Below are 11,483 nucleotides of genomic sequence, written 5' to 3'. Positions count from 1 at the left end.
TTAAGCGTGGCCACTACTTCTCAGTGCCTGACTTTGTAGGTACCCAGCTGGAGACACTTAGGACGTGAGCCTCGGAGGTCTGGAGCACCCCCAACTCCAGACGAAGCCAGTGGGCGCTCTGGGTGCTCAGCACCTCTGAAAATCAGGCTCTGGGCATTTCAAGATGCTGCCTCCTCTCTGTGCCTCAGTTTCCCCGCTGTAAAATGGGAATAACACCACCTGCTTGACGGCGGTGGTCTGAGGTTTCAGGAATTAGTTTGTGAAGCTCTTTGAAGCGTGCTATTTATATGGCAATATGTTATTTATTTAGGAATAAGGCTCCGCAGTCCACATAGGTATTGGAGTGCACTTCCGCGATGTAATAGAAGAGGGAGGGTTACTGGAAAGATTGCAATGGTGCCCTTGATTTGCAAGGCAAAATTCGATGGCTACACACTCCATGAGTGTGCAGACGGGGGGGATGCCTCAGTTCCAGTTGCGGGATCCTGGCAAGATGGCAAAGGCGGGTTCCTGCTGCCTTGAAACAACTGCAACGTGCAGCCTAGCGTCTCCAAAGGAGACCTCCCCCGACTCCACTTCTGAGGGCTCACCTCTCCTGCTGGCTCCTGGGAAGGTCTCAAACAGCTCTGCAAGGCTGCCAGAGTCAACCTGGCTTCAGTCGCTGTCGTTTGGCTGATATTCCACTTGCCAGCCACATAGCAGATCAAATTGTCTGGAACGCTGTGGGGAGAAAAGCAATAACGGTCTCATCAGATAGAGCCAGGATAGTCTGCCCGACTCTTCAGCAACGGGGGGCCGTAAAGACTCCCCTGGGTGCTGCTGCTCTGAGTGAAACAGGAGAGAGAGGCTGGCCCAATGGTTAGGGTGCTACTCTGGGATTCAGAAGAGCTGGGTTTAATTCTCTGCTTTGCCACAGACTCACTGTCTGACCTTGGGCCAGTCTCTCAGTGCCTGTAAAACTTCCCTACCTCACAGGGATGTTGGTGATGAATCTGTTAGAGATTGTGAGGTGCTTGCATATTACAGTGAGGGGACTGTTGGTGTCACAGACTGGGGTGTGGGCGGTCAGGCCTAGTGGTCACAGCAGCAGAGTCAGAGTTGGAGTCAGGAACCGAGCAGGGCTGGGGCACGGCTGGGAACAAGACCGGCCCAGGAGCAATTGCAGCTGCAGGCATAAGTGTTGAATACCCGCAGACCTGGTGGTGGCCTCTCAGCCCAGCACGGGGGGCTGGTCGATCAGGGGGTTCAGCTACAAGTCAACTGTCTGGTCCCGCGCTCGGCTGCAGGCCCTGTTTCCTGGCAACAGGAGTGCCTGAGTTAGTCAGTGCACTGACAACTCACACTGGTTTTAATGCCCCTGACTAGGGTGCATCAGCCCTGGAATGAGGCCCCGGATCGGCGCTATTACTGTCCCACTGCTGCACAATGGGGGGGACAGGCAGAGGCCAGGGTGTGGGGAGTGTCCTACCCTGTCAGCCCCCCAAAGTAGGAAGACAGTGGAGGAGTCGGGATGGACTTTCCCTGCACATGACTAGTGGGGAGGGAGCTTGTAGACCAGTGGGGCTCTCCCTCCAGGCGCAAGCTAAGGATGGCCATGTGGAGATAGGGAACTCCCACTGAGTTAAACTGGTTCGGATGAAACTCAATCAGGTGTCTGAGTTTGCTGGTTTTGTGTGAACCCCGAACTCAAAAAGAAACAGAACTGCCTTGAAATCAGGCAAGCGAAACCCGGTGGGTATCATGCACCGTGGCCAGGCAGCCCTAAAACCTCTGTGAAGCTAACATTGATGTCTGATTTGTTGGCTTAAAGGTACATGCGCCGTCCCCCCAGCAGTCGCAGACCAGTCATGTTACCTTCCCAGCGCGATGGAAGGATTCTGCATCGTGATCAGAGCGGAGTAGTATTCCTTCACGTCTTCTGAGAGGGCGAGTTCCCCCACCAGCGCCAGGTTTTGAGGATCCACCGCAAAGTCTTGAAGCTGCTCTGACGAAAGGTTTCGATGTTACCATTGTCTTTGTTATTGAAACATGCCCCCCCCCCCCCAACAGCAGGTCAGGATCAGAAATCGGCCAACTAGGGACCAATCTCTGCCGACTGCCCTCTGGGAAATGTCCATAGGTAACCAGCCAAGTGAAAACATGTGCAGAGCGGTTGTGGAGACTGGGGAGTTTAAGTCACATTAGCAGGGCAGGGTGTTGATCACTCCTGGACTGGCTCTACTCTCCACCGGCTGCAAGTGGTCCTAGCCCTGTCTCTTTAAAATATGGCCTATTCGGGGATACTCGGGCAGCCATCGGCCCAGCCAAACACCATGCGACGGGGACTCTGTGCAACTATACCAGGCAGCCTGAGGGGCTTTGTCTTGCAAGGTTCTCTGTTGGATCTCAAAGGGTACAAGTGCACCCCTGGTATAATGTGGCTGGCATCGGTGGGGTTACCCCAGGGATGAGCTTGGCCCTAGGGCATGTGTGACGCCATAGCACTCCTGGAGGTAGTAACAGTACGAAGGGAGCCGGATGGTCATCAACCATTGCCATTGCTGTACAGGAGGAAAGCTGAATTGCAAGGGAAAATTCCAAGATAAGGAGGCAGAGAAAACCCTAATCTCCTTCCAAACTGAGATGGAAGTTTCCTGTTCTCCTGATTTCCCAGCATCCCCAGGACTTAAACTTGGACCTATAATACAACGTAACCCCGAGAATAAGTTTAAAAAATATAAAGCCAAATGATCTGCTTCTTCTAAATGGGCAAATCTCCATGGATCTGCCCCAGCAGGGGAAGCGGCCCATCGAGTGGTGTGACTGGCCCTGCAGGGTGGAGCGGCAGTGTGCTTGGCAGCGCATTGCCGAGACAGCCTTGCTGCTATCTGCGGGGCCTTGCAGCTCAGCCAGCTTGCTGTGTCCTTGCAATGGTCTCAGTGATACAAAACAAACGCTCGGAAACACTGGCCCAGCACGGCCTTCGGGAGCCTCTTATCCTTCGCACCGAACGGCTGGGTTTGCTTTGCTTTTAGGCGGCTGCTCAGCAAACGGATGAGCCAGCCCCGAGGCCGTGGCCAGCGCTGCCTTTCTGCCAATAATAAAAACAGCCCCCATCCCTTTTACAGCACGTTCCCTCTTTACGGATATGAACTAACTGATGCCCCTCGTCCTCCAGGATGTAGGTAAATAGTCTTATCCCCATTTTACAGATGAGTGAAACTGAAGCCCAGAACAATGCCTGTTGGAATCCACGAGAGTCTTTCCATTGACTGCAGTAGATTTAAATGAGGCCCAAGATCCCAGAGCAAATGAGAGCAGGGGTTCTGAGTGTCCTGATTAATCTGTTAGATCCTGCTGCCTCACGAGGTATCCCCTCGGAGTCCCTCCCCAGAACTCTTTGCCATGATGTCTACAACTAACTTGACAACAGTTATGCTGCTGGTGTGCAGAGACCAGTATTGTCTCATTGTTTCCTTGTATTCCCCCATCTATCTACATCCATCTGTTGTCTCTTGTCTTATATTTAGACTGGAAGCTCTTTGGGGGCACGGACCATCTTTTTGTTCTATGTTTGTGCAGCGCCTGGCATAGTGGGGTCCTGTCCATGACTAGGGCCCCTAGACACTATGCTAATATAAATAAATAATAATAACGTTGAGCTTGGACACTGATATGTTAATATGCGTGAATGCACTCCTACATCGAAGGAAAGTAAAACCTAGTGAAAGAAACCCCTCAAGAAACCCAAACTCTGTACATACCAACTGCTGGCTGTCACTGAAGGCTCTGAGATCCTCACCAGTGCAGTATGTCAGATACTTTCCCAGGTAGTCTAGAAACCAAGCCGTGGAGTTCTGGTCCCCGTTGCTTTGGTTATAGCACTTTGGCTTGTCACCTGTCAGGGATGAGAGTTATCATTTCTCAACAGTTGTTTATAAATTGACAGTGTCTATCGGCTACTGTTGCTGTTGTGCCTTCATCCCACAGTGTTTCCTAGTGATACAGAGTGAAAATGCTGGCAGACCCAAAGTATGTGTTGCTATGACAGATTAATTCTTAATGGGTCAGAAATCTGTGCATTGGTGTCCTCTGTTGGACAGAGTGTGAGACCTACTTTTGTGTTAATTCAGTTCCCTCTGAGAGCCAGTCTCCTAAGCAAACCAGCCCCCCTATAGTTTTCCTAACAATAGATATAAATGAAACTAATATTAGCTATGTTGCACCTGCTACCCCAGAACAGACTGATGATGATCCAGCTAGTTCTGTTTCCTTTTGCAAACACCAGATGCTTCAAAGGAAGGTTTAAAACAGTCAGACACTTAATTGATGAATGCTATCCCTGGGGAGAAGTTTCTTCTGGATCCTAGCTGGTAATCAAGCACGAGACCTAGTGAGGATTACTGCTTGCAATTTTGGTCCTAGCTAGTGTAATTGCACTTGCTATTTTTATTAATCTAAATGTCTAATTAAAAAAATGACAAGATTACTTGCCTCAAAAATATCCTGCAGTAGAGAGTTCCACGGGTTAATTATACATTACGTGAGGCGCTTACCTGGCTGAAGAAGATAGTTCTTGAGAATGATGTAAATGCTTCGCTGCATCTCTGCTGTGTAATCATGGTAGTGGATATTTAAAGCCTTTACTCTGGTGTGAGGGGAAAAAGGGAAATGTTAAGGCATTAACAAAAAGGTGTTGCATTCTGCAGATGGGGAATGGACGAGGTGATCAGACAGAGGGGCGGGGAGCTTGCTAGAGATCCTTTCCTGCATCCAACCAACTTGCGGTAAATTATGGATCTGCTCTTCGGTTTCTGTCTCGTGTCCCTTTGAGAAACACCCAAACTGTTCTCCACACACCCAAAGTGCATTTTAAAGCTCAGGCCATAGGAGATAATACACATCAATGTGTCAATATAACCCTTATTACATTGTAATATACATTACAGTGTACGCTGTACATTAAATAGTGTAGCTTTTGTCCCCCTCTAGCAGCTGGAAGAGTCAGCTACTGCTCTAGTGGAGTTGTTCCTTTCGCTCAAGCAGAAGCGCTTTAGTTAGAGTCAGAGGTGCTAAGTGCAGCCCCTGAAGGCTGTCGTCAGCTTAGGTACCTGCTTTCTCAAAGGCAAAAGGAAAAATACTTACAGATGCCGGAATGCCAGGCAATTTGTGGTAAGAATCTCAGATGTATTGAGCTGACTCTGGGTGATGAGAGGGAGATGGGTCTGGAGCCGCTTGTTTAACCATTGATCCAAACTGGATGAGTTAAGGGAGCTCAGAGCTGCCACAAAGCTGGGCCAGACACCATTCAGAACAGCTTTCAGGCTCCCCTCGGTCCTATTTACCTGAGAGATGCAGGATTGCACTGTGTAATTAAAGGTGATGTGAAGTTGGCTAACAGATCCTCCCTGGCTAGTATTAACTAAAGTCATTATATTAACCAGAGCTTAGTTTCCCCCTCAGTTTCAATGCTTCTCTCTTTACTTCTTCAGTGACATCACTTCCTGCAGCACCTCAGGTCTTCTTTGGAGGTCTCCCATCCAAGTACTATCCAGACTCAGTGCTGCTTTGCTTTTGAGATCTCCCACAATCACAGCATAAGGTACATGGGCTGCAGGAAAGTGGGTCTTGGACAAATATCATTTTCTGCCAGTGAATGGATGCCTCCACATCAGTGATAGACTTAGGAATTGTCCCTACAGCAGTGTTTCTCAATGACCAGTCCGGAGACCTAGTCCGGTCCCTGAGTTCTGCCTGACACAGTTTAGGAAGGCAGCAAGCCAGTCCCTGGTATCAAAACGGTTGTGAAACACTGCTCTAGAGCAGACGGGGTTATGTGAAGCTAAATATCGGCTGACCAGTAGGTGGCAGCTCCCCCATTTTGCTGAACAAGCAGGATGTCTGTTAATATTTAACATAAGCATCTCTTTTCCTATTTCCGAGAGTGGCCAAGAAGGCATAAATTCTCATAACATTCCTAATTATTCAATAAGGTACATTTTGGAAGAATTTTCTTCCAACCCCCCAGCTGGTGATCAGCTTATGTACTGAAGCATGAGGGTTGAACGACCTTGTGATTTTTCTCTCCTCTATTTGCACAGCAGATGCATTGTCTTTCACCTCCATGTTTGGAATCTCATTAAGCTCTTAGGCTTGGTCTACACTACCCCCCCTAATTCGAACTAAGGTACGCAACTTCAGCTACGTGAATAACGTAGCTGAAGTTCGAAGTACCTTATTTCGAATTAGTTCAAACTTACCTTGGTCCACACTCGGCAGGCAGGCTCCCCCGTCGACTCCGCGGTACTCCTCTCGGCGAGCTGGAGTACCGCAGTCGACGGCGAGCACTTCCGGGTTCGACTTATCGCGTCCAGACTAGACGCGATAAGTCGAACCCAGAAGTTCGATTTCCAGCCGTCGAACTTGCCGGTAAGTGTAGCCAAGGCCTTAGATACACACTATACCTGCTGATTCAGACCATCCAGCACTGTCCCAATCTTATTGATGTCCTCATAGTTTCTGAGGAGGGTTTCCAAAGCTGTGTCGTTGCTGGGGTAGCCTGGCTTTATCAGTATGTCTAGAAGCTCTCTGGGCTGCAGCGAGTCAATTTTCTGTAATTAACCAATATAAATTAGGTTAACAGAAAAGAATGTCTGAACATTGCAGGAAACAATAAACAGATACATTGTCCTGGCTGTAGCAGCATTATTTAATGAATGAACTTGCACCGATGACCATGAATCAATATTTAGATCATTAGTCTTTAAATATTTTTAGGGCCATCTGTGAAATGTGTCCAGAAAACCAATTTATGCCGAGTGTTTGGTTTTATGCCTTAGTGCCCATCCGCAGTTTTAGATGCCTAGGTTCCTTTACGAACCTGGCCCATAGGACACTTCTACCCTAGGTCTATGCACTGCTTAGGTCTCACCTAAGCTGTATTTTGAGATCTTAAGTGAGATTTAACTGGTGCCTGGGGCTTGTACTAGCCCTCTGCACAGGGGTGATTTTCACACTGTTTTCCATATTCCCATCTTATGGCCACTAGGAAGCAGCTGTTATAACCTGCTTATTAAATGCCTGATTCTGTGTTCATTATTCCTAGATTCCTAGGCCAGAAGGGACCATTGTGGTCATCTAGTCTGACCTTCTGTATACCACAAGCCATAGAACTACCCCAAAATAATTCCTAGAGCAGATCTTTTAGGAAAACATCCGATCTTGATTTAAAAATTGTCAGTGATGGAGAATCCAGCACAACCCTGGGTAAGTTGTTCCGATGGTTAATTACTTCCAGTGTTAAAAATTTACATCTTATTTCCTGTCCGAATTTGACTAGCTTCAATGTCCAGCCATTGGATTGTGTTACACCTTTCCCTGCTAGACTGAAGAGCCCACTATTAAATATTTGTTTCCCTTGTAGGTACTTACAGACTGTGATCAACTCACCCCTTAACCTTCTCTTTATTAAACTAAATAGATTCATTACATTACTATCAACGATAACTCAGGCCATCAACTTCAGTGAAAGTTTAACCTGAGTTAGGATTGCAGGACTGGGCTCAAAATCAATGAGGAACTAGCATTTGAAAGTGATTTTGAATAATGAATGTGTTCACCTGTGACAGTTGGCTGGGAGGAATTAGGGCTACTAAATCTTCAGCCGTCAGCTTGGTGGAGAATTTGCCAAAGTAGGTATCCAGAAAAGCTTTAAGACTGGGACCAGTGTAACATCTGAGGGTGGAATCTTAGGGGGAAAAAGACCAGAAAGCAAGAGACATAGCCAGACAAATGTGAATTATTTCTGCATGACAATGGAGCTCTCCCTCCTTGGATGAGAGGAGTTCTTTATTTCTTTTTAGAAGGTTGCACCCTTCCAATCCACCCTTTTCTAAGCAGATGAAGGCACATACATATATTTGTCAGCTGCTGTGTATTAAAACCATAGAAACAAATTCCCTGCTGGAACAAGTGGGTGGAACTCCACTTTCTTTAATGGAGGCTTACATCAGAGGTGTATTTGATGCACACTTTTTCTTTTTTACTGTTGACAGCGTTTGGTTCATGCTGGCACAAGGATCTATCAGAGGCTAGGGGATCAGGGTTCTAAATATGACAAAGGCCCCATTGTGGAGTTGATGCTGTTTCCACTTGGAGAGAATTTGTTCCACTGCACTTGCCATTTGCTTGGGGGATGGAGAATAAGATCATGCATCCTGAGTGTGGTGGGAATGGAAGGAGAAGGCAGTAGGTGGTGGGAGGGCTATGTGATCACACGTGGGGTGGGGACTTTCTGCCTGAAGAGCCGGTGAGATCTTTAGTACTTCCTGCTTTTGTTCAGACTACCATCTTTCAAGTGGTATTTTTAATAATTTCACTTCCAGCCAAAACCAGGAAAGAAGGATTATAAGAAAATTAAAATACTTAGAGTTCATCAAACCTGTTCCGACCTCAACATAGAAAAAAGGTCATTTCCGTTTCAATAATGTGATTCTGAACCAATTCTCCCAACTCCCATTAAAACACGTTTAAAACAAATGGGCCGCAATATGATTTGTAAGCTAAGGAACGACGGTTTGTCTTAAATTCCAGGGGCCAAATTATCTGCTGATGTAACTCAGTGGAGTTATGGCAGTTGAGCATTTAGTCCCAGGCAGGCAGATTTTCTTTGATCACATTCGCAGCAAAGTCATTTTAACGACATAATTTACCTCTGTGGACAGCCAGTAGATACTTGTATATGGAGTCCTGTGCCGATTCAGTAAGCTCAGTATACGCATTGCTAAGAGCAGTGGCTCTGTGAGGAAACAATACCAACATATTGAGTGTCCTTTACATTGTACGGGTTGTTTGGTTAGTTCGGACAGCACTGGGGAGTCTACTTTGAGAAATGACCTACTCTCTCAGCCTGGCACCCTGTGCTGGGGAGAGTCCCAAGTTTAATGTCTCAGTGATTCCATACATGCTACATGACGTCTTTGTTTTTTTTTAACTGCCAGGCCTGCAAACTCAGCCTGGGACCTGACAGTCAAGCTGGGATCTTTCCATTTTGTGCATCTTCACCAGCAACTAAGTATTTGCAGGTTAAAGTAGGCTCTCAGTTTGCAACACCACTGTCTTCATCTCATGTCTTTAAAGACGCCTCTATAATCCTGCTGCTTTCAATGAGGTTGCACAGGTCTAACAGATTGAACACCCAGCTCCTAGCAGGGTAAGACTTACATTTTTCTCTTGACAATTGAGGAATTATTTGAAGGTCGTTCAGTGCAGCTGGGATGGCTGAAGCCATCCTGCTTTTCAAACTCCCTCTACCTCAGATTTGAGTGTTTAAAATAGCAGCATGCAGATACTTACATTTCCAGGTAGGAGGAGCAGCTGATGTTGGCTGGGATGAGCTGAAGATGAGTTGAATTTATGCTGGGAAGTAGCACGCGTAAATCTTGAAACAAATGTCTCCAGTCCAGGGGCATGAAGTCAGAGAAGCTGGAACTCAATTTGTTCCAAACAGCTGTCAGTATCGTCACATTCAGTGCGGTAATTTGGGGATCTGTCAGATTGGCCTGAAGCAGGAGAAAGAGGAGGAAATTTCATCAGAAAATATGGAGGGTTACAAATGAGCTGAGAGTAAGGAGAATTGCTGTTAGCTGAAATGTGCTGAATTTGAGATAGGATTTAGGATCTGTCAGCCTGGAGCAGAACTGTTTCCAACAGGAGACAGTGCTAGCTGATTCACAGGAGAATTTGGTGAGTTTAAATTAAATTTGAAGGGACGCATAGAAGGCCCAGTCCCATGAAGCTGATCCCATTCATCTCAAGGAGGACTCCCAACGTCTCATGAAAAGTGCTTAGGGCTCTCACGGATCAGCCTCTGAGAGAGATTTTCACAAGAGGTCTGTAAACGATGTTTGAGCACCTGAAATGAATCCTAGAATCTTAGAATTTAGAGCTGGGTCAGTCAATCACAACCAACCCTCCAGGTCTTAATGCATGTGATTCATGAGATTCCTCTGAGAAAGTTCCACAATACACAATATATACATATTATTTTGTCTCCTATAATTTAAATTCCCTGCATTCCATACATATCATGACCCACTCTGGTGGCACTGTGGGGCTGCCCCAGAGATTCCTGGATTTCTGGGATTGAGACAGATCTGGGAACTTCACTACACACCTCCTGGTGCGATACCATCACCCATGGTCGCTCTGGCTGGCACAATGATCCTTAGTAGATTATGAGTGTATCTGCATGTTATTTACATATCAATATATATTCAGATGTAATGGTTAAATATTGCATGACCACAAGAGAACCAGAAGACCAGTATTTACTGTCCATTAACCATTCTGTAGTTTTATGCCATGAAGGAAAAATGTAATCCAAAATGTGAACCTCTGAATCAATTAATACCTTGTTAGCAGCAAACATGGTAGCATTCAGGAACTGGGTAATGTTCTTGGGCGGAATTAACAGGACGATCTTCTCAAGCATGGTGTTGTTAGCGATGACCTCTGGTTTGGCCAAAAGCTCGGCCACCTCATTTAGATTTGTCTTACCAATGACGTCAATCTACATATTTGAAAGCCAGATATAGGAGATAATATTACAGTGTTTGCAAATAGCATTGATTCTATTTCATTATGTTCGAGATAATACATGAAAGTGCATAGAGCATGTCAAGAAATCTTATGATCACACAGATTGATTTCACCCAATCAAGATGGGAAGTCTTTCCAAAAGTTATAGTCTAGCTCTAGCAGAAGTTATAGGCTTGAGGCAAAAAGCACTGAATGAGGTACTGTGGCCTTCGCTCTCCAAAAAGTCAAATGTGATGGTCATAATGGTCCCTTCTGGCTTTAAAATCCTATGATTCAATGAACTTTTAGTAAACGTATCTGTATTCAGTTCTTTTCAAACTAAGCACAAAATATTGGTGCAGAAAAATAGCACAGTATCGTGTCGTGGGAATGACAGCGGATGTCGTCGTTTCCTGTAGCTAGAGACAGAAGATTTATTTGAATGAAATAAGAGATTTCTGATCTCAGGCACTTACAATGGTGACGTTTGGATATAGTGCTTGGAGGTCTCTGATGGGCACGCTGGAGGAGAGTTGGCCGAAATTCTTCTCAAGCCAGTCGCTGGCTCCAGTGGTGTTCAAAGCACATGGAGAGCCTGGATGACGAAAGAGGCAACCCACATTTGAAATGCTCTTTGTTTTGAAGAAAAGCAGGAAAGAATGTAAAGATTGATGCATGAACCATTTTAAACACACCTTTTGCAAGAGATTGCTGAGTCAGGTAAATCTTCATGTAGTTATTGGAAATGTCAGTTCTACTCAAAGGCGATAAAGCTTCATAGGCCAGGCTAAATCCCTTCACTCTGCAATATAAGGCAGAAGCTATTATGAAAGTACATTCAACCTGTTTAGCTTACGGCGGTTTGCTCTGGCAACTATTTAATTGTCCCTATTATTATCTTCAGAGCTCCAAATGACTCCAAATCC

This window comes from Chrysemys picta, chromosome 10, assembly GCF_011386835.1.
Source record: "Chrysemys picta bellii isolate R12L10 chromosome 10, ASM1138683v2, whole genome shotgun sequence".
In the NCBI taxonomy this organism is placed as follows: Eukaryota; Metazoa; Chordata; order Testudines; family Emydidae; genus Chrysemys; species Chrysemys picta.
This window is presented reverse-complemented; position numbering follows the sequence as displayed.